This window comes from Hyperolius riggenbachi, chromosome 11 (genome assembly GCF_040937935.1).
Source record: "Hyperolius riggenbachi isolate aHypRig1 chromosome 11, aHypRig1.pri, whole genome shotgun sequence".
NCBI classification, from domain to species: Eukaryota; Metazoa; Chordata; class Amphibia; order Anura; family Hyperoliidae; genus Hyperolius; species Hyperolius riggenbachi.
Window position 1 is genome coordinate 233,856,136 of NC_090656.1, and position 24,825 is coordinate 233,880,960.

At 44.4% G+C, this 24,825-nt stretch overlaps 1 protein-coding gene across 4 annotated transcripts in view; it reads left to right on the top strand.

Moving 5' to 3' along the window:
* LRRC4C (leucine rich repeat containing 4C) overlaps positions 1–24,825 on the top strand; it is a 1,282,052-nt gene that overhangs the window by 596,493 nt on the left and 660,734 nt on the right. For all 4 annotated transcript variants that reach the window (XM_068259713.1, XM_068259712.1, XM_068259710.1 and 1 more), the window contains one exon: positions 4,057–4,148. The gene's annotated coding sequence lies outside the window, so the exon portion shown is untranslated. The remainder of the gene's footprint in view (positions 1–4,056; positions 4,149–24,825) is intronic.

Sequence of the window (24,825 nt, forward strand, 5' to 3'; positions counted from 1 at the left end):
CTTAAAGGCATACCCATGAGAGGTGCTCGGAGTCCCTTTAAACAAGCATGCAGTAGATCAGGTGTTTCTGACATTATTGTCAGATCTGACAAGATTAGCTGCATGCTTGTTTCAGGCCTTATTCAGACACTGCTAAATCCAAAAACATCAGTAGGGCTGCCAGGCAACTGGTATTGTTTAAAAGGAAGTAAATATGGCAGCCTCCATATCCCTCTCACTTCAGTTGCCCTTTAAGTGAATTCCGTAAACACAATTTTACATAGCTTGCGAAAAGTACGCAAAATTAAGAATACATGTGAAAGCGTAATTACTTATGGTGAGTGAATTATGAAATTTCTGAAATTGTGAAATTATAGCAAATTTCACAAAAGTTGAAATCTATTACGAACGACACTAGTGGTATGGTGCAGTGACAATTATGAAGAGACTGTGAGATGTAGCAGTTCCTAGCAACGATGCTGTCCTTCCAGGTTGTTGACCGGTAGTAGATTTTCTCTAAATATTATGCAAGTATATTGGCTACAAGTAACAGGTCACATGAGGCACCGCTGTAGCCATGGATACAGGACACTGGATGGGCGGATGGAGATCCCATCGCTGGAACACTGGGAGCAGGTAAGTAAAGTCGTGTCTGGCATCTAGGGAGGGGTATACAGGGACTGTGAGGAGGGGGGCATTGGGGAGGAGAGACACCTCTTGCTGTCCTATAAGTATTGCTGCCCTGAAGTACGTCATTCCCTTTGCTTCTGTGAGAGAACGCGGAAAAGCCGCCACGTGTACTGACAGCAAGGTGGCTGATTCCGCGTCCAACGCGGCGGTTTGCACGCGGAAGCGTGCATCTAGTGACATGGCAGAACGCGGAAAAGCTGCCGCATGTACTGACAGCAAGGCGGCTGGTTCTGCGTCCAGCGCAGCGGTTTGCACGCAGTAGCGTGCAGCTGGTGTGGCTGAACCTTTTAGTTCACATAGGTTTAGGAAAAGGCACGCGCGCTGAGAGGCAGAACTTTTATGGTGGCCAAGGAGGGATCAGCTGACCAGGCTGGTCAGCTGACTTCAGAGCGGGTAACCATTGTTCCATCACTTAGGGGTGGCGCCAGAGAGCGCTGCTCTATATATTGTTACTGCTGGCCACTCACAAGTTGTCTGCCGTTGCGAACACTACGTGGAAGCACTCAGACCTTAGTCAGATCCCACAGTGTGTTTGAACCAGGAGGACCTGGGAATTCACACTGAGCCAGATTACATGTGTTATTATTCTGTTATTCATCAGACTAGTTTCAGGGTGTAGAGACCACGGACCTTACACCCAAGACTAGGGAACTTGTGTTATCATTGTGTTATACATCAGACTAGTTCCAGGGTGTAGAGACCACAGACCTCACACCCAAGACTAGGCATTGTTTGATATCTGTTATGACCTATTGCTTTCCTGACTATCCCTCCGCTTTCTGATTCGGTACCTCGCATAACTGAGATTCTGTTGCCAAACCCTGCCTGCCTTGGATACCGAATCAGTTTTCTGTCTTTGTACTTTGTCTGTCCGTGTGTTGCCAACCTGGCTTGCCTAACCTCGAGAGCTATCTCGCCTCTTAAGAGGAGATAGTCTCCAGATCTGTCAGTGACATCCACCTTCAGGTGTCACTCACTCTCTGTCTGGTCCTTCCTACCTTCAGCCTGACTCCACCCCTTGGAGAGTCTCAGGCTGCTGGAAGGTTCTGTGCTCTCTGTGAGCAGTATTGCCTATACTGTCTAAGATCACCTGCTCATCAGGTGCGTTACTCAAAGTCATACTGTTACCCCAAACACTCACGAGTATACCTAGGTGTCCAGAGGTTAGAACTATATCTGTATTATTGGTGATTCTGCAGATCATCCATAATCAGATTCTCTCTGCGGTTTGACACCGATCGTTACAGCTTCATGGAAGAACCGGCCCTGGCTGCCTGCCCCAACTGCTCCCTTGGACTCTGACACCTGTCCCAAATGTTCACTTGGATCCTACCTTTATCTGTATTGACTTATTAAACCAATTAACTTATTTGTATGGTTTTGGGATGTAGGAGGAAACTGGGGTGCCTGGGGGAAACGCACACGTGAAGATCATACAAACTCCATGCAGATAGTGCCCTGGCTGAGTATAAAACCAGGGACCCAGCGCTGCAAGGGGAGAGCCATGCTGCCGCTTCAGTTTTATTGAGAGAGTAGGGGGCGGCGGGTGAGCGTGCAGCATCTGCGGCGGGAAGCACATGGTGCTCACTCCCATCTTGTGATTTGTCACAACGAATCGCTAAATGTCTTCATCGGACAGCTGTACAAACGCTACGGTCTCCCATAAGGTGATAATGAACGATCATTTTCTCTAATGAAGAAAATCTTACCTGAGGAAAAGACCCATCTGCTAAGAAACTTCCAATGGGGTTTTACAAACAAGTATGATAAATCAAATAAGTACTGTAAGCGTTTTAGAGACTTTATTAACTGTAATGTTAAAAAAAGAGTAAATTGGTATGTGCTTAAAGAGAACCCGAGGTGTGTTTAAAGAATGTTATCTGCATACAGAGGCTGGATCTGCCTATACAGCACAGCCTCTGTTGCTATCCCAAACCCCACTAAGGTCCCCCTGCACTCTGCAATCCCTCATAAATCACAGCCATGCTGTGAGGCTGTGTTTACATCTGTAGTGTCAGTCTCAGCTGCTCCCCCACCTCCTGCATAGCTCCGGTCCCTGCCCCTGTCCCTTCCCTCCAATCAGCAGGGAGGGAAGGGATGCGGGCGGGGACCGGAGTTGTGCTGGAGGCAGGGAGAGCAGCAGCTTGACACTATAGAGATAAACACAGCCAACTCTGACAAGCTGTTTGTCAGCAGCGTGGCTGTGATTTATGAGGGATTGCAGAGTGCAGGGGGACCTTAGGGGGGTTTGGGATAGCAACCGAGGCTGGGCTGTATAGGCAGATCCAGCCTCTGTATGCAGATAACATTCTTCAAACCCACCTCGGGTTCTCTTTAACACACACAAAAAAGTACAAAACAGCTACAGCTTATATCAGTTGTTTTGATCAAGTGGTATCAATATAAAGACATACTGTATATTCCAGCGTATAAGACGACCCCCCAACCTTTCCAGTTAAAATATAGAGTTTGGGATATACTCGCCGTATAAGACTACCCCTCTTCTGACGCACATCAAATAAAAATTACAAAAAAAAAGGTATTGGTGCTGTGTATAAACAGATCATGGTGCTGTACTGTAGGTGGTACCCAGTATATAACAGTATATTGGCGATTGACTGGTTGGATTGGTCAGCTCTCCTTGTCTACCTGTTTATCAGAGCGGTATGGAAGAATAGATTGCGCTGTGCCCATAAAACACGCCTCTTTCACCCATCTGGCCCCGCCCTTGTATCCTATTTACCTCCTTCTCTGCCTCTCAGATCTCCCACATGTGCGCCTGCGCAGCTTCACTACAGTCCTCAGCAGTGAGATCTGAGAGGCGGTAACAGGATAGGGCGTATCACCCGGCATCAATGACACCCGGTGTATAAGACGACTTTTCAGAAGATTTTCAAAAGTTAAAAAGTGTTCTTATACGCCCGAATATACTGTATATGGATGTCAAATATGCAGAGGAAGCAAACGCGCCTAAACTGGAGACAAGTTCTCACCTTTCTCAGGTCCTGCGTTTAATCCATATTGAACCTGCATACATTTGCATAAAATCTGCAATTTGCATCCACTTTTAATTAGGATCTCGGCATATGTGCACAAATTTAGTCCAATTCCAACTTCCGCATCAGAATTTTGCAAATTTCGAGATGAAGGTCGGGGTTCATCCAAGTTCTGGAAGATGCATAAAAAAAAAAAAATCCCTGCATTATTTGAATGTAAATTTTAACACAAATAGTAAGAAAAGTAATATGAAGACCTGATGAAGCGGAGGCAGGATCTCTGTGAAACGTGTTGTTTTTATCTTTTATGTGCTACAAATAGAGATGATTGATTGTAACTTTTTATTTAGTTGAGAGACCCTATAACTGAAGAGTTCTATGTTCTGCACAGGCACGCTGCACCTCTGGGAACAATGGTCTGCTGACTTGGCACAAGTGGGTGGCTGCTGACTCCTAAGCGGGCGCGTATGGCACACATATTGGGTAAGTTCCACCATGAACTATTTTTGCCTCTGCTAAACTTTGCTTCACCATCCAGCAAAATGTATAAACATAAACTAAGTGGTAAGATTAAATGTTTTATACTCAAATTTCTAATGGAATGGAACCGTAACTGTATATCAGGATTTATAGTTATATATTGCAGACCTGACATAGCAATGTTCTCTGGGGCTTAAAGAGGGGGGGGGGGGAGGGTTGGGGGAGATTGCAATACCTGAGGGGAGGCAGTGCAATTACCCGCCTGAAGGGATGACACCAAACCAGGTATTTCACCCCAACATCCCTAACCTCCCCCCCCACCCCATACCTCCAATATTTAGCCTCTCATGACTGGCTATGTCATTTTGACCTTAGGTGCTCTTTAACCCCCCCCCCCCCCCCACTCCGATCGGCGGCAGGAGAGTGGCAGCCAGAGGACCGCCTAACGCCGATAGGCATCAAGACCTGGGGGCGGAGATTAGCAATCGCGGCTGACAGACTGTAAAAGAGAGAAAAAAGCCGTTATTTGTATGTACCACGCTGCGATCTCCTGCAGTGCTGTACAAGGATAGCTCTGTCACTGAGCAGTCCCCTCGAGTGGCTCAAAAACTGATCGCTCTCATAGGCTGATGCCTATAAGAGCCAATCACACTAATAGGCTCTCGGGAGGGAGAGTGGGAAGAAGGAGAAAGAGAAAAAAAATTCATACGAAAAAAAAAAAACATTTAAATTAATAAAAAACAAACAAACAAGCAAACATCGCAGCAGCAATCAGATGCCAGATGGCAAGATTCATTTGTGTGCTAAGTTGTATTGCTGGGTACACACTATGACATTTTCTGGCCGATTTACTGTCAGATCAATTTCCAACATGTTCGATTTGCTTTTTGATTGATTAACGAGCATTTTCGAAATCGATCGGTAAATGTTCGGAAATCTATCGGAAAGCAAATCAGACATGTTGGAGAAAATCGATCGGACAGTAAATCGGCTAGAAAATCTCATAGTGTGTACTCAGCATAAGGCTGTGCAGCAAACCGTTAAGGCTGCAGTGTGCTGAATTGTGAAAAATGGCCTGGTCACTAAGGGGGGATGTAAGCCTGTGGTCTTCTAGTGGTTAAATATACCCCAAATAGTCTGCAGATTTACCTGTAAACGTTCCCCCTAACATGGTGATCTTACCACTTGTGGCGTCAGGCTACATTCAGAGAGTCACTCGTGATCTTCCCTTTTTTGGGGAGGGATATCTCACATGGATCCAGTTATTGCTTTTGTCTTTACTAAAGTTATATCAGCAGCTAAAACACACACTATTACATATTGTTTAGTATTACCCCACCTCTTGTTTCCTCCCTTTTCCTTTAGATTGTAAGCTCACAAGGGCAGGGCTGTCTCACCCTTTTGTGTCTTGGAATTTGCTTCTCATCATGTTACATTTATCACTGTAATGTCTGCCAATTCTGTATTTTGTAATATTGTCTATATTTGGTGTACACCAAATATTATATATTTGTATAATATATATGTATATATAATCTGTATTATTATGCACCCTGTGTTTGTTTCTTAGGCTGTACAGTGCCACAGAAACAGTGGCTTTTTTGATGTGTTTTGAATGAATAATAAGAAGTATAACGTTAATAAATACTGAGGCCCCTAAAGGGCTGACCTTTGATTTGTGAAACAAGCCTCAGGCGAAGGTCACTTGTGAGTGTTATTTGCAACGCTCACAAGTGTATATTGTGTTATTTATGGATGTGGCTTGTACTGTATATAATTTATGAATTCTTTACGCTGGTGAAAGACATATAGATTTTTTAAAAAAAATACTTAATTAAAAGCTATGCACTATTATTTATGATAGGGCGTGTTTGGCTTAAGGAGGGACTGTAGCGAAAAGAGGAATACAATAAATCAATGTATAGCAAAGTGAGAAGTTAAAAATTTAGAGAGATCAAGAAATGATTGATAATCTGCCATGTACTTTGTTCATACTGTTTCATCCACAATCAGCCTGCATGTCATCATCTTTACTACTGGCAGACATGAAAAAAAAACCAGACAGCACCAACTGCCTATATCTATAACCACACCCACTAACAATGTGATAGGCTAAAAGGTTGTTACTTTATAGATATACATATGCACAGAGGGAGATTCTGGTTGCGTGGCAGTTGGAAACAGCCGTTATTTCCCACAATGCAACAAGACTCAAAGACAGGAAACTGTCATCACATTGTGGGAGGGGTTTCACCAGTTTTAACCCCCTGCCACCCCCCGCCACCCCCCCCCCCCCCCCCCCCGATGATCTACTCAAGAAAAGGCAAAGATTACCCATGGTAAGGGGTGTATCGGCTACTGATTTGGAAAAAGTTCAATCTTTGGTTACAGTTCCTCTTTAATATATCATAGACCGTAGAAAAAAAAAAAGTGCCGCTCTCTCTGTTCGCCTAAATCCACTCCACGGACGCTGAAAGACCTCCGATAAATATGAAGTCCTGAGCCTTTTATTCCCCCGGCTTTGTATGTACAACACGGCAAATCCCATCTTCTATGGAGCCAATGAAAGGAAAAACAAAACTCGTCCCAGCGAGAGATAGACGCCGTCCGCCTGTTTCCTGTACGAGGAATCTCACATCCTCTCCACTCCTTTCATTCCGCCGTCGGAAAGAATGAGGACTTTCATCTGCTCATTAATGGCGTTCATTTGAATGTAGCCGTTCTTTACAGGAGCAGCATGAAGCCGCTACGCCAAGGATCGTATAGCGGGGGGCATCTGAAAAGACCAGCTCTTCAATTATTTCCTAAGATCCAGTCAAGAAAATCACATGGGTAAGACAGGAGTCCTGTTCTCTGTCTAGGACCATCACAAGGAGGAAACGACTGAAAAACATCTTTCATAAGCTTCATCCAAAGACATACTTGGATTTGAACTGGATTCAGGGCCGGTTTTAGACTTTTTGCTGCCTGAGGCAAACTTGTGAGGATGCGCCCTCCTGATTTGGAATGATCGCACAGCACACAACAATTTATTCTGCTTCATTTAATGTTCTCACACGACATGCTGCAGCTCAACACAATAGCACACTGTCTGGCTGTGAGTCCGTGACAAACAGACTGCTCTCCCTCAGACACTCCATTTCTCCTCAGAAAGGTACGCACAGTACAAAAATGCTGCCCCTTAAATCTTTGCGCCTGAGTCAAATGTTTCACCTTGCTTCATGAGCGAACCGGCCCTGACTGGAATGGTACAAAGGCTTGATCTCCAGATAGACAAGGGGTGGAGATGTTTACTTGCACAAGAACACCTGAAGCAAGAAGAATATGGAGGCTTAATTTTAACCACTTAATGACGAGCAGACTTATAAAAACATCCTGCTGGAGCCTCTTAACCGCTCCAGGACGTTTTTATACAATACAATAACATTTGTACAGCGTTTTTCTCCCATAGGACTCAAAGCGCATATAAGTCAAACAGTGCTGCTGCCGCTGTGCGCATGCGCGCTCCCGCGCGTCCCCATAAGATTATTGAAAAAAATAAAATGCCATACAAAAAATACACTTTTATTTCCAAATAATGTATACTCACCATACTTTGTACTAGGGACATAATTAAAATCTTGCGATAACAAAAACAAATAGGCAGATAAAGTGTGTGCGTTTTATGTACAGTAGCAGTGTTTATATTAAAACTATAGGGGATGAAATTGGAGAAAGTGTATTTTCATTTTTTCCTTGTTTGTCCCTTTAAAATGCATAGAAACTAAAGTAATTACTGAAAACAAATATCAATCTCAAAAAGCCCAAGTAGTGGTGAAAAAAACAAGATATAGATAATTTCATTGTGATTAGTAGTGATTAAGCTATTGGCAAATGGAAGGGATGAGCACTGAAAGGTGAAAAACGCTCTTGTCCGTTAGGGTAAAAACGCTTTGGGGTGAAGTGGTTAAGTAATACCAGTTGCCTGGCTGTTCTCAGTGGCATAGATACAAATCATGCCCCCCCCCTTCCAGCAAAACGTTGATGGGGTCCCCAGTGTTCACCCCCTTTTTCCTGCCTACCCCGGGTGACCCTGAGAGTCTGGGGGCCCATCTTGTATGGGGCATAAAACAAGTGTGGACATCATAATTGTCAGTGTCACACACATAATAATAATAATAATAGTAACATTTGTAAAGCGCCAGGGCCGGGCCGGGCCGAGGCATAGGCTGGAGAGGCTCCAGCCTCAGGGCGCAGTGTAGGAGGGGGCGCAGAATTCATTCAGCTGTCATTCCTAATTGTGTTTGAAGCATAAAGAAATAAGAAAAGGGGATACATAGCAGTGACTGCAAGCCAGATAACTAGATATTAAGGTGTTGGGGAGGTTGTGGGCCCTGTGGCCCTCTTAGTCTAATAGCAATCAGTGTGTGACGGCTGAGGTGGGAGGGATGGAGGGGCGCACTTTGGTGTCTCAGCCTTGGGTGCTGGAGGACCTTGTCCTGCCTCTGTAAAGCGCTTTTCTCCTGTCTGACTCAGAGCACTCGACCTTCAGCCACTGGGACGCGCTCAGGAGGCCACCCTGCAGTGTTAGGGAGTCTTGCCTTGAACTCCTTACTGAATAGGTACTGCCAGGTACCCTAGCCAAGCTTTGAACCATGGTCTCCCATGTCAAAGGCAGTGCCCTTAGCCAGTACACTATCCAGCCACAACAAGTGTAGCCACAAAACCACCTGGTGTGAAGGTTTGGCCCCTTTATTGGAGGGATTGAAGAAGTAGTTAGAGACCCCTTACAGCTCTGTGTCCCCCTGCAGTTACAGGGCCGGCTCCCCTCTAGTTACTCCCCTGGCAGCCCTGCTGATCTCCTTGGCTGCAGGCATGTCTGAATCACACACCTAAAACATGGATGCAGCTAATCTAGTCAGACTCCAGTCAGAAATATATGATCTGTGTGCTTGTTAAAGGTCTATGACTTAAGAGTATAAAGGCCCATCTACAAGGTTCAATTTTCCATCAGATCGACCAGTGATCTGCATCGTGTTTAGACGTCCAAATTGTTTCCGAACGTATCTAATAGATCCGTCGATCTGACAGAAAGTTGCACTGTGTAGATGGAGCTTCAGAGGCATAGGCTCAGCAGGACAGCCGGGTAATATGCATTGTTTGGAAATATATATGTCAGCCTCCATATCTCTGGCAGCTTAGGTGTGCTTTGAAGCAAACCTGAAGTGACCTAAAATTAAAGACTATGGGCTTGATTCATCAAGCTTAATGTGCTGTAGTACGCGCTATGCACGCCTTACATAGCAACGCTCACTGCCATGTAAGGGGCATGCCTTCCTTAGTTACACGCATTCAGGGCCGGATTTAGGCCACGGTCACTAGGCCATGGCCTAGGGCACCACAGGAGCAAGGGCACCAAAGCAGCAGGTGCTAAACTGGTGCAGCATTTGCAAGCTTGCGAATGCTGCAATGCAGGGAGACCAGGCAAGCACCTGACTGCAGTACTCTGCTGCTAGCTGCCTGTGCAGCAGCCACCTTGCTCTCTGTGCACGTTTGCATTGTGGCTGGCGGCTATGGACTTGGGCAGCATTGGAGTCGGAAAGGAAAAGGAAGCTTCTGCACTGGAGACAAGTGGAGAAATGAGTGACACTGATGCTGCGGTGTGACGGTGAGCTGGCTACCTATACTGAAAGGGGGTGGGAAAAGGAGGGATTAAGGTAGTCATCTGGCTACATATACTGGAGGGAAAGGGGGAGGGGTCATCTGGCTACTTATACTGGGGGAAAGGGGGAGGGGTCATCTGGCTACTTATACTGGGGGGAAAGGGGGAGGGGTCATCTGGCTACCTGTACTGGATGGAAGGGGGAGGGGTCATCTGGCTACCTATACTGGAGGAAAGGGGGAGGGATCATCTGGCTACCTATACTGGAGGGAAGGGGGAGGGGTCAGCTGGCTACCTATACTGGAGGGAAAGGGGGACTATGTTACCGTGCGGATTCTGCAGCTATCTGTGTTGGCCCGGAAGCCATGTTAGCTTACGGCGACGCATGTTTCTTTAAACGCTGGCATCGAAACGTTGCGGCACGGATGCGTGGAAGTGTATTATAACTTCCGCATACCTGAAGTAGGAAGTGACGTCAAATGTGCGTCACTTCCTGCTTGGCTGGTGGCCAGACAGGGAACACAGCGTGGCCTGTTTTTGATGGTGCGATGCGGTTTTTGACAGAGGGCCTGTTTTTGATGGTGCGATGCAGTGCATCGGGTGCGACACACAGCATCGCTAATGCTGGTTTCTAGTGTGAAAGGATAACTGAGGCGACGGTTTGGAAGCCCCCTACCACCATGTCTGCGCTCCCTGTAGTCTCCAGGACATCATGCTTGCCCAACAATTGGTAGAGGGCTTCTGAACTGTGCAGGTGCACGTGCAGCCATGCGAACTGCGCAGGCACAGTGGCTATTGCGGACTACAGCTTCTTGGGCAAGGATGGCGACCCGGGGGGGGGGGGGGGTCGAGCTCAGTCGGTCCGGACACTTTTCGCCACAGTTGGAAACAATCCTGGGGGGGGGGGGATGGGAGGAGGATGCAGTCGGCAGCCCAGATACTTTTTGCAGCAAACAAAGGTGAAAACCTTTATTCAACACCTGTAGCCTCAATTATCCTTTAAGGATGTCCTCGTTTACTCGCATGTGATGTCATCTCCTCGGACATGTCGGGAAAGCGGCAATATGTCCCTCTCGTGTCGCCTGACGCTCCCTGGAATCTCATCAGACGTCTTTCCTTCCCTTCTTATTACGCTGTGAACTTCAATTGCCCTCTGGGTGATTTCCGCAAAGCAGACTTCAGCAGGGTTTAATTATATTACACTGACATTTGGCTCTTTCAGACATCTTTGGATTTGCAAGGCTTATAGATTCCATCAACGATTCGCCCAGGTTCTGCAGAACTGGATGGAACGGGTGGCGGTCCCTTTATTTATTTATTTTTCTTCTCTCTATTATTGTCTGTGATTTTCTGGTTTGTCAGACTTAACAGCAACTTCAAGCAACAGAAAAATCGATCGACTAGCCGCAGAGTCCACCGGCCGTGCTAAAGAGCAGTCCAGCCAAAACATACTTTTTTTTTTTCTGGCATCGCTAAAGGGGTGAGGTTTTTATTGCGTTCCGTATGTTTGTTCGATTTTTTTTTTTACTACAATAATATTTAAGTAACTTGATAAGCAACAATGCCCTACCTAAAACACTGCATCCCCGCGGCTGAAATCACTATTAAACCCCCCGAAATCCCTGGGGGGAGATTTGCGCAGCGCTTCCGGGTACAGGCAGAGCTTTAGTCAGCTTTGCCTCTACTCCCGTCAATCGGTGCTGATTGCCGCCTCTCCCCGCCCCTCTCAGTCTTCTTTCACTGAGAGGGGCGGGGGAGAGGCGGCGGTTAGTGCTAATTGACGAGAATGGAGGCAGAGCTACAGCCCAAAGCTCTGCCTCCCCCGGGCAGATAAATCCACTACCAAGAAAGTCATGGATTTTTTAACTGGGATTTGGGGGGTTTAATAGTGATTTCAGCTGCGGGATGCAGCGTTTTAGGTAGGGCATTGTTGCTTAACAAGTTAGTTAAGTAAAAACGATTTTTTGAGTCTCCAGAGTCTCTTTAAAGTTAACCTGAAACATTTTTTTAAATTAAAAGACAGATACTTAACTAAGTAGAGGGAAGGCTCTGAATCCTGTAGAGCCTCCCAGTTCTTCTCCTGGTCCCCTGGTTCCAGCTCTGTCTCCCCTGCATGCGCAATACCGAGCCACCAGACTTCTGAAGCTACCTGCGGTGGGATACTTGTACGAGGGAGCCAGTGGTGCAACACGGGAACCAGGAGAGGAACGGGAAGGCTCTATAGGACACAGAGCATTCCCCCTCCTTAGGTAAGTATCTGTTTATTGTTAAAAAGCTTCAGGTTTGCTTTAAAGAGGAACCTTTGAATGCAGTAAATTATTCAGGATAGATAATATACTTGCCTGGTGATGAATTTCATCCAAGACGCCCTGCTGAACCCCAAGAGATTGGTGTTGTTGAGTCAGGTCTTGAGTCAAGGCCCTTGGCCCTACATGTATACCATCCTACAGCATGGCCCAGGTTTAGAGCCTTTTGAATGACTCTCCCCAAACCATTGTACAGATTCCAGGGGCTTACTCCTCCTCTATAACAATGCACAAGGGAACCCACCCATTATGGATGTCCTGCGTCACCCTTGAATTTTTTTCTTTGTTAGAACCCTTATCCTGGGCAATAAAATATATATCTTGATATTAAGGGGTATGAGAAAAATCAACACATATAAAAACAATAATGTATGATGACAACGTCCTCATTTTTGTTACTCAACCCCTCACATCCATGCCAAATCTGTTAAAACTTCTGGATCTTTTTTCTTGCTTGTCCAGGCTGAAGGTTAACACCCTTAAAGTGTACCAGAGATCAAAAATAATTAAGAAAAAATGTATACATACCTGGGGCTTCCTCCAGCCCCATGCACACTGATTGCTCCCACGCCGCTGCCCTCCGCTGCCGTCAACTCTGGTATCAGGTCCTGTTATTTCGGCCAGTCGTGGCCAGCCTGTGCGAGAGGAAGTGCTCTCTCTACGTATCTCTCCAGCGGCCACTGAAGAGTTACGTAGAGATCGCACTTCTCTTGCGCAGATTGGCTGCGACTGGCTGACGTAAAGGGATCCGATACCGGAGCTGCAGGCAGTGGAGGATGGCGGCGTAGGAGCCATTAGTGCGCATGGGGCTGGAGGAAGCCCCAGGTATGTATACATCTTTTATTATGTTTGATCTCTGGTTTCCTTTAAATCTAAGGCAGGGGTGTCGAACTTAAATACAAAGTGGGCCGAAATTGAACAACGGGACCTAGTCGTGGGCCAACCTCAGCCTCTGGAGGCCACCTCCTTCCCTTATAAAGTTCACTGGTGTCCATTGGCCCCACTCCAACCCCTGTACAGTTCTCTGGTGTCTAATGCCCACTTTCACTCCCCTATACAGTTCCCTGGTATCTAGTGGTCCTCCCTTCCCTATACAGTTCCCTGGTGTCTTGTGGACCTCACACTCCCCTTATACAGTTCCCTTGTGTTTATTGCTTTCTCCCTACCTACCCCATATGGCTTCCCTGGTGTTCTATGGTTTCACCTCCAATATAGCTATCCCAGAGTGGGCCAAACATAATACAAAGTGGGGAAACCACTAGGGGACAAATTGAATGACTCTAAGGGCCAGATTTGGCCTGCGGGCCGGATTTTGACATATATGATCTAAGGAGATGTCAAGTAATCCCCTCCCCAGGTCTAGAAAGTGTACCAGACCAATTTCAACTTTGATCGGTCATTGACCCATATTCCCTATTTAGGGGTCAACTTTGCAGCCTCTTACGAAACTTTTTCAAATACAGCTATCCTTCATTGATTAGCTCATCCTTGGCAATGTTGAGGGAATGGCACCAGTACAGAATTTCTTGGTTGGGCCGTATGATTGCTTTTACGACGAGCTTTCTCTTCCTGACAAGAGTTTGTTACTATTTTTAGAGCCCTTCCCATCCCCTTTTCTAGCAACCGGATGGAATCTTTTTCAGAGCCAAGTTCTCAAATTTATCAGGATTGCAAAGCTTCCTAGGATTAGTAGGAAATATCTACAAAGACCTAGACACCTAGGTGGATTAGATCTCCCAGACCTATTGCATTACTTTTTAGCTTCACAGTTTTCACAGGTACTCTTCTGACTCTGGTCCTTTGGGTTAGACTTGAAAAGCATTCCCTCTGCCCATATAATCTGCTTGCTCTACTTTCGTCTAGGTTAGAGCATTTTGGCAGCCCAATGGGTTTGTTAGGATTCCTCCTGTGGCGTGTTCTGTCCATTGCAGGTGGAGCCGCAAATGGACAGTTCTGGCTTGTCAGTCTGCATTCGGTTGTGCATTCGCAGTGAGTCACATTGTCATTTGCGATCGCTCTGCAGGTCTGGGCAGCTCAGAATACTGTCATCATTTCACCAATGGTTTGCTGCAGCTGAGCTGCAGCCGGATAGCCCTGGATTTCCTGCATGCATATTCTTGCATAGTACTGCATGCATTTGTTATGATGGTCTTTCAGCTAGCAAATGGTGTTCAAGCCAGCACAGGATTGAGCGATTACCATTCAGCTGTGTGAAGATTTGCATGCTTGCATCCATTGGCTGATGCCAGCATAAAGGTCTGCCTCCCCTGTTAGACCCCGGCCCGTCTTAGTTTCAGCTCTGTCTAGGCTGTTGCTGGTTCCCTTGATATTGTAAAATATATTTCTTGTCTTAGTTCAGTTATCCTGTGGAGCTACGATTATATATTTTCCACGGGGACATATATACGTACTCCTTGTATAGAGATTTTGTATTACATAGCCTTGTTCGCTGTATTGTTCCTGATCCTAGCCAGGCTTCCTTACTTATGTTATATATCGGTTCATCGCCGATATATACATATGTTAGTCAGCGTTAGTTATTTTCCATATTGCGTCGCAGATTATTGCATCTTAGTTAGTGTTGCGTCATGTATTGGTTCATTATTATTATTATTTATTTATAAAGCGCCAACATATTCCGTGGCGCTGTACAATGTAAGAAAACAAACAAGGGATACATAATGATACAGACAATGATATACATCAAATATGAACACTGATACAAGATACAGCACTGCTGATTACAACTTGATTTAACATGATGACTAAAATGTATAAATGTCTAACAGAGTGCAAGCAATTAAATTAATAACATTCCATGACACAAAAGGGTGAGAGCCCTGCCCTTGCGAGCTTACAATCTAAAGGAATGGGGTGGAAACAAGAGGTGGGGGAAGTATACAGTATATGTACAGGCAGTGCGTAATTAGGTTATTTAGTGGGTGCATGGCCTAAGCTAGAGAATATGCTTGTCGGAAAAGGTGGGTTTTGAGGGAACGTTTAAAGATTTCGAAGGTGGGAGAGTGGTGGATGTGTTATGGAAGGGCATTCCAGAGGAGGGGTGAGGCACGTGAGAAGTCTTGTACACGTTCATTGCCAATATATACGCATACTAGCGCGTTTGTTATTTTCCATATTGCGACGCGGATTACTGTATATATATATATGTGTATTTCCTTTACTTGTTTCTTGCTCTGCCTTTGTCTTGCCTTATGGATTGCGCCATCTCCTGCAGAGGAGCAGCGAATCCTTCCAGTCCTGTCCTTGCGAGGTAGCCATTGCTGTGGTTGCTATTGGCTACCTCACTCCAGTCTGTCTTGGATCTGTCTGAATGTTTGCTACCGCAAGAGCAGCGCAACATCGCACTGCGCTGTCATTGCGTCTTATCAGAAGCCCAGAGCTGCAGTTGCTCTGGGCAGCCAGTGTAGCCTCTTCCATTATTCAGCTCTCAGCCTTGTTGTGCTGGGTGGTCAGAGAGTATGACCCCCCAGCATAACAGGGTTATAGCTTACAGCTGGCACATGGTTCTTCAGACCTCACAGTGTGTGCAGAGATTGGATGTGCTCATGGAAACAGACATGTTAGCACATACTATCTCCTCTTCCAGTGATGCATTCCAATTTTACTGGGCAGAATGGTCCACATATAGGACACAAAGCCCTCATGGTCCTCGAGGGTCTTGGCCTTTCTTCTACTATGTTTTGTTACTTACTAAGACACCTGTGCAATTTCCCACCTGGAAGTGTTTTGTTTTAAGTTATCTTTTGAAAGCCGTATGTTATCTTTCTTGTTTCAGGACAGTTTTTTTTATCCAACAACAATGTCACTTTTGGTGTTAATGGACTTTATGAGCTTATAAAGATTGTTTCATTAGTGGTTTATTAGCTTTACCCATGGTGACTATTAAGTGTAATTCATGTCTACTCAAAACCCTTGGCTAACTCTCTGTTGTTTTTCAATAAATTATACAGGATACTCACTTTTATGTTTTTTTTTTAAATCCTCATTGCAGCATCAGTAATGCTTCCTATAGCTATTGTGATATTCCGGGGGAAGTTGTGATGTTTAGCTCACTTTGGTAGTGGGGATCATAGTATAGAAGGGTCACACTACACTGTACCAGCTAGCCAGTATTTAGGGTTAAAAATATAACACAGCTTTATCTGTCAGCCAATGTCCATAACAACAACAAAATATACCATACTGAGTGTTCAGCAGTGGACAAGAAACACAGCCTTCTGCTTCTGTACAAACTCCCCTCTCTCGGGTTACCTCTGTGGTCACTCACCACATTTAGATTCAACACTCTGCCATGGGCCTGATGGCTCTACCTGTAATAGCCTAGGCTATGTATAATCCTGAATTTCCCCCTCCTCCCCACTCCAGGCATTCTGGGATACCAGATATTTCTTCTACGGGCATTAGAGCTCTCAGTAAACAAACATTGCGCAGAGATCACCTGCCAGCGCTAAAGCTTAAAGAGTAACTGTTAGCCCCAAAAATGAAATTTAAATCTCTATTGCAATGTTTTATTTACTTTTTAAGTGAGCCAAAAAGGCAATGCAGAAGTTAAAAATCAATCTAATTTTTTTACTATGTAGCCTTTTCCCCAAGCTCCGGACGCAAAGCCGCATATCAGATACTGCTGAGCATGCAGAGCATGCCTATGTCTGCCCGACCCCCCTCTCCCCCCCAGGACCAGGTGCCGATATATTCTCACCCCAAACAGTTGACCGCTCTGACACGGAGAGAGAGCGGGAGCACTTCCAGCGCCGCCACCGCAGAGCAGCCGCCGCCGCGCATGGTGTGGTCAACTGTTTGGTATCTGTATCTGATATACGGCTTTGCGTCTGGAGCTTGGGGAAAAGGCTACATAGTAAAAAAATTAGATTGATTTTTAACTTCTGCATCGCCTTTTTGGCTCACTTAAAACGTAAATAAAACAGTGCAATAGAGATTTAAATTTCATTTTTGGGGCTAACAGTTACTCTTTAAGGCCGTCTGTGATACATTTCAGAAAGTAAATCGGGGAGAGAAAAGATTTTTACAAACAAACACTAAATAATTTATAAACTAATATTGTAAAAACATAAGCAATTTTATTCATTGTTATTATTAGCACTACAATCCCTCTTTAAAAAACCTCAGAAGAAATAAATGAAGCTTTCTTGAATACAACCATTGCCATCAATGTTAAGTCAGACGTTTGATATGTAAGATCTGCCTGTAGACCACAGCTGGAGAAGAGCCAATTTGCTCTTGAGAAAGTATTAGATATGTGTCACGAAACTAGTCGAGCTTTGACATCACCCATTTGCCCACCCTTGTGCTGCAGGAATATAATATTTCTGTGAATTCTGTTTGCGGACAGCTTAGTACTCTTGTAGTCCTGCATTTGGCAGGTTTTTGGAGTGTCATCCTTGTACGAAGGAAGTGTGCCTTACATAACTGAGAATTGTACTGTAATGCCGTAGATTTATTTGTTGGACTTGTCATGCCTTTTGGCAGACTACCACTTGCTGCTTAACTTTTTATGGTTTTTAATTATATGGATTCAATAGAGATGATCCGATGTGATTAATTTATCTTTTCTTTTTGTGCATTTCAGTTTTCTAAACTACCGTACTTTGGTTGTACAGCTGGAAAAACGGGACAGTTTCCATAAAACTTCTGTGTAGAACTAGTAATTTTGTGTTGTAAATAACTTCACATAAAACCATAATTTCGCATTTAATTTCTTGTTACTCGTAATTTCTTGTAAAACAAGAAAACTACATGAATTAACAAAATTCTAATTTACACAAAAACTTTCCCTGAAAAATACTCGTAATTATGACTATGTTCACATAAACCATCATAATTACAAAAAGTATTAAAAGCTGTATATGGTCATAATTATTCAAAATTACTTATAATTTTTTTTCGTAATTACGATTTTTCCATTTTACATCCTGATCGTAATTATGAAAATGATGTAAAATGTATTTTCATGAAAACATTACATTTTTACCAAATGCATTTCCACGAGGATGACAAGACAAACCAGAAAAACAAAATTTATATCGCGCTTTTCTCCTGGCGGACTCAAAGCGCCAGAGCTGCAGCCACTAGGACGCGCCCTATAGGCAGTAGCAATGTTAGGGAGACTTGCCTAAGGTCTCCTACTGAAAAAGTGCTGGCTTACTGAACCGCCAGAGCTGAGATTCAAACTAGTAAAGATAAAAAACATACAGGGGCACCGGGAGCCCACTATCGTGTATTACCGTACCAAAAACTGATCAATAGTTAAAGATATAGTAGTATACTCGCAAGCGTGGGTTGCTTTTGACGGCAGCCACTAAACTGCGCCTGTGGAGAAGTACCGTTTCCACTCGGCCTTGTTGGTCGCTGCTCCAGCAAAGAAACTCTGCCCTATGCCTATAGTGGCGAGTACCATACTAAGTAGGGTGAAATACTAGTATAAGGCGCCCTTTGGAGTTGTATATACCTAATAGGCTGATGGTAGTATATGGTATATGCAGTGACACTTTTCATGTAAGCACTTGAATTGACCTAATGAAGCAACCTTAAGGTTGCTAAACGCGTTGTCCCGTGCAAGTATACAATACATTTTTAACCTCTTATATTGACCCACGAGTCTCCTTACCAGGTAAGAAACTACCAATCTTACCATATACTACCATCAGCCTATTAGGTATATACAACTCCAAATGGCGCCTCCAAGAAGTGTATTATACTAGAGATGAGATTCGAACCCTGCTCTCCTGTGTCAGAGGCAGAGCCCTTAACCATTACACTTTCCAGCCACTATTAGTAGGACCCACTCACTTTCTCCAGGGCCGAGTTTGGACATTTTACTGCCCAAGGCCCACTGTCATCACATTTTCACCAAAGTAAAATGAGAAAGTGCATTGGAGACAGATGAGTGTACATGCCAAAATGCATAGGCATGCATGGGGAGACACAATGGATGCACAAATTGCTGGCAACATTGATGTGTATAGGCAGCGCATCAGGGCCGTTACTAGAAATCACTGGGCCCCCCTGTGAAACATAGAATGGGGCCTCCTCCCACCGCTTTCTGCACAGGTAAACTGAGGACCAATGCTATTTAATTGGCTAGTGCACACTTGAACTGGCTATGCAGACTTCTCCAGTATCACTACAGTACACAGCACTTGGGGAGGGGTAGAGAGGCTGGGGCTGTGCGCATTACACAAGAACCTGCTGCATACTGAATACACTGTCTACAGTCTGTCTACAGGACTGTCTACAAATCTCTGTCTACAAAACTTTGTATGATTCTTTATCAGTGGCTGAGCAGATACAGTCATTAGAACAATTATGCAGAGAGCAGAAAGCCTTTTCTCTCCATGCCCTTAGTTGTCAGTTTTTCAGGACAGGGAAAAGAAACTTCTCCCCCACGGGCCACCTGTAGCTTCTGGTCCCCCCTGCGGCTGGATCCCTGGCAGGAGTCTATTGTTATGCCCCTGCAGCACATGCTAGTATTACCGACACTTACTCCTGGAGAGCAGTGTTCTGGTCCCCCATGTACTTTGGGTCACATTAACTGTGTACTGCCATGATCTTCTTGTGCATAGCAATATTTACAGCAATTCACCCATCGGGCACTTTTTTTTCCAAATGTATTATGGACTAGGGGCAAGAGAAAGTTCTTATTTTCGTAAAAATTTGTATCTTTCAAAAATTCCATTTTGTTTTTGCAAAGATGTTAAATCTTACGACCATGTTTGATGTGAAAATTACTTTTGCGAAAATGTGGTGACAGTGGGCCTTGGCCAGTAAAAAGTCCACATTCGGCCCTGGAGAGAGTGAGTGGGTCCTACTTGAGCAGGTAACATAACTTCAGTAAGCATTCGGTTATGTTCAGCCGGACTATGTGAGTATTGGATATCATGACGGGAGAGATGGTCAGGGGCCTGAGTATGCAATGGATTCCGTAGTTAGATTATATTCCACAGTGTACATGAAGTGTAAATTGGGGGGGGGGGGATTTATACTAAATAATAATACTATTTAGATACGTTTTTGATATGTGTTACAGATATTGTTGACTAGTGATTTCTATGCCTTATCAGTCACATGTACTGTGAAACGGACTAAAAATCTACTCAGCAGAACTGAAAATGCTTGGTGTTCCTTTAACAGTTTCACGGCATCAGAACTTTGTTTTTCTTACAAAAGCATCATTTTTAGCTGCATTTTTATCTAAGTTCCACCCATCAAAGAAAAAAAAGCCCAGGCTTTTTTTCCCTGATGCTGTGCAGAGCATGATGGGATTTCCTATGTTGTTATTCATGTTGCCTAGCAACTGGTAGGGGTGATCAGGACACAGGACAGTTGGAACTGTGTCTCATGCTCCCTGTCACCTTCTTTCAACCAAAAAGATGGCTGCCATCATGAAATCAAACATTTGCCTGTTCTTTTAAAACAGGGTGGGTAAGTGATTATATTACCTATCTATTTTAATTAACATAACTAATGTAACTTAATGACAGTATGTTTGTTTAGGCTGAAGTTCCTCTTTAACCACTGACTGACAAGTTGACACATTAAAGCATCCTGTTGGAGCCTGTTAACGGGTCCAGGACGTTTTAATGCGTCACTCGCTCCCACCGCCGCTGTGCACATGTCTGCGCCTTCCCCGCCACCGTAAATAGTTGCCTTAGGGACTTAGCTTTTTAATCTATATTTTATGAGGGTATATAACTATTACTTTACTACATAGGGGTTGGTAATTATGGAAAACGAGACAGAAAAATTACACCTACTGTATATTTCCAAATAATATATTGTGGCCATACATTGTCATGGGGACATAATTTAAACAGTCTAATAATTGGGACAAACTGGCAAATACAATTGGCGGGTTTTATCCACAGGAGAATGTTTTATTGTAAAACTATAATAGCCGAAACCTGCAAAATAATGATTTTTTTTTCCATTTTTTTTTAATTTTTTAAAATGCATTTAGAATAAAAAAATTGTTGGCAAAATGTACGACCCTTAGAAAGCCTAATTGGTGGCGGAAAAACCCCAAGGTATAGATTATTTTGCTGCGATAAGTAGTAATAAAGTTATTGATGAATAAAAGTGAGGAGCACTGACAGGTGAAAATTACTCTTGTCCGTTAGGGTAAAAACCCCCATGGGGTGAAGTGGTTAAAAGGAAATAAATATGGAAACCTCCATATCCCTCTCGCTTCAGTTGCCCTTTAAGTCTAGTTACACCCCTGTACTATACCCGAGTTTATAATACAGAGATTATAATGTAGCACGTAACTGTGCATCCACCTGTGAGATAAGCCTAATATAAGGTCTCCGGTGGGCCTAGCGCTCCCTCCGAGGAACGGCAGATAATCTCCTTCCCGTTACCGTCCAGCCTTCATCATCTCCTTTTGTGTTGGTAAAAAAAAAATCTTGTTAGACGGCTTGATAAGACCGGAAACATTTCAGCATTCTAATCAATGATCTGCGCGGGATTAACCGCACGCTGTCACTTCCCCCACGCAAAGAAAGCTGTTTTGAGAACTTTCAGAAGGAAAAAAAAAAGTGACACTTGACATTTCTCTCTGGATGAGACGGAACGGCGGTCGCTCAGAGGAGCGTACGCGGCATTTAGATTGTGTCAAATTATGCAATTAATTATTCTGTTCGGATTTGCAATTCACAAGCATGCCGCCTCTGTCTGCTCCGATACATGCAGTCACACACAGACAAAGGATTTGGTGAAATATAGAAAAATAGATAAATAAAAAAAGAGAGAAAAAACATCAAGTCTGAGCCGATGCAGCCGGCAGCCCGGGTACAGCTAATGCTGAGAGGCTCGACCCCTCTAGACGTATTTTGTGCTGTCAGACACCCGAAGAGACTAGGCGGTGGGACTCTGCATTAATGAGGATGGCTCGCCATGTGTGGAAGCGGCGCTGGATGAGAACTTATGAAGCTCTCCGGTCTAATTAAAAGGCAAGATGTGGTTTTAAATTCGAGTCGAGGTGGAAACCACCAACTATCATCAATGCAGAGCAGAGCTTGTGGCAGGGAGATAAATGCAAGGCTGAAACAGACGTATATGAGATCTTCTACTTGTAAGAAGGAATGTTTGCATTCATCCTTTCTATCCCTGACAAGACTGGCTGCTACTATGGTCAGGGCCGGTTCTTGCCCTGAATTCATAGCTCGCAACTGTCCCTTTTTTCGGAGGGACAGTCCCTCTTTGGGAGCCCTGTCCCTCTGTCCCTCTTTCCTCCTTATTTGTCCCTCTTTCAGGATTGTGTCCCTCTTTCTATGTAAATATATATATATTTCTCTACTAAACAGTGTGTTTGACTCTAAACTTTATTCCCATCCTTTAAATTGATATATTACTCATTAAAAAAAATGTTAAAATGAAGGAAACTGAACCAGGATAGAAAGGACCATTGTGGTTTGAATTATCAAACAACATATTTTTCTCATGAAATTTTTATCGTATGTGTGACTAGGGGTGTGACGGGGGCGTGGCCAGGGGTGTTTAATGGGCGTGGCTTAAGTGTCCCTCTTTCTCGTCACAAAAAGTGTGGAGGTATGCTGAATTTGTGTGCAAGTGTGAACACTGTGCACCTCCACTCCCCTGTGCCTCCGGGTGTCCCTCCACTGCCTTCCTCCGTTGCCACCTCCTGTCCCTCTGAGTACCTTCAAAACCTCCTCTGTGCCCTCCCTACCTTCTTTATGCTCGTCGTCACTAAATACTACAACATTGTGATGTTTGGCTTCCTTTGTGTCTGCCCTTTTTGTGACTTAAATGCCTTTTTTGTGCTGCCTGTGCCTTTCTCTCGTCTCCTCTGCTCCCCTTTTGTGCCATCTATACTCCCTTTAACCACTATACCCCAAAGCAGTTTTTACCCTAACGGACAAGAGCGATTTTCACCTTTCAGTGCTCGTCCCTTTCATTTGCCAATAGCTTAATCACTGCTTATCACAATGAAATGATCTATATCGTGTTTTTTTCATCACCAATTAGGCTTTTGGGGGTTGATATTTGTTTTCAGTAATTACTTTATTTTCTATGCATTTTGAACGGAAAAACAAGGGAAAAATTAAAAAATACACTATTTCTCCAATTTCATCCCCTATGGTTTTAATATAAACACTGCTACTGTACATAAAACACACACATTTTATCTGCCTATCTGTCCTGGTTATCACAAGATTTTAATTAAGTCCCTAGTACAAAGTATGGTGACAATATAGTATTTGGAAATAAAGGTGTATTTTTTCCTATGGTGTTTTTTTTCCCCACTAATCCCACGCGCACATGCACGGGTATGCACGTGCAGGAGCGTGCATGCGCGCAGAAGCAGCAGCACTGCTTGACTTATAAAAATGTCCTGGAGCTGTTAAGAGGCTCTAGCAGGATGTTTTTAGTCTGCTTGTCATTAACTGGTTAAAGGATACCCGAGGTGACATGTCACATGATGAGATAGACATGTGTATGTACAGTGCCAAGCACAGAAATACCTATGCTGCCTGAGAGAGTTAAATATCATGTATGTAAGTGGCAATTTCTTACAGTTCTTAAGAATTCGGCGCAACTGCTCAGATATAGAAGAATTCAAGAGTGAGGCAAGGGAAATGCATAAACGATTCCGTGAAAGAGGTTATTCAGAGAGAACTCTGCGACGGAGTTACAACCGTGCGCTCCACACAGACCGTGAGTCCCTTCTCCGCCCTCGTGCTCGTCCCATATCTGGTGGTACTACTAGTAAAGGGTACACTAGAGTGGTTACTCAGTTTAATTCACATTGGGGTAACTTGGGTGAAGCCCTTAGGAGTTGCTGGAGGGTGCTACAGCTAGATCCTAAGATAAGGGAGATTGTAGGTCCAGGACCTCTGATTACTGCACGGCGGGCCAGAAACCTACGGGATATTCTGGTTTAATCAGAACTACCAAGGAAAGAGGTAGGAACGTGGCTCAATCGGGCCCCTCCCCCTGCTGGGATGTTCAGGTGCGGATCATGTAGGGCCTGCCCCTTTGTTATGAGGACCAATACGTTCAGATCCCAAGACCGATTAAAAGAATATAAACTGAAGAGATTCCTCAATTGTAACTCAACCTGGATTATATACTTAATCATTTGTCCATGTGACAAGTATTACGTGGGAATGACAACACGAGCCTTTAAGGCTAGACTGCTTGAGCATCTTAGCAATATCACCAGTGGGGAGAAAAAGTCACCTATCACTGAACATTTCCAGGAAGTACATAATAGTTCAATTGCCGGTTTAAGGGCAATGTGCATAGATACTCTGGAGGTTTCGACGCGGAGAGAGCGAACAGAGGCAATGCTTTTGCAGCGGGAGGCAATGTGGATGTACCGATTACGATCGAGGCACCCACAAGGCCTGAATGTGGATTTTTCCCTTAGGAGCTATTTATAGCTCCATGAGGGGGTCTTTTCCCCCCACTCTTATGGCCCTCCATATCTGCGTCCTTTGATATTGTTTGCTCTCTATAGGTGAGGTTGTTGGGTTCCCTGGAGCAGTAAAGGTGATAGTGTGATGAGCACAGTTGTGATGTGTGAATTTAAATGTACTATTTCTAAAAATTAAAAGTTGTACAATATATCCTATTCCCTGTGAATGGAGTGCTCTCCTTGCTTCCCCTTTAACCCCCCCCCCCCCCAAACCCCCCCCCCTCCCTCCCCTCCCCTTGTTTTCCTTCCCCTCCTCCC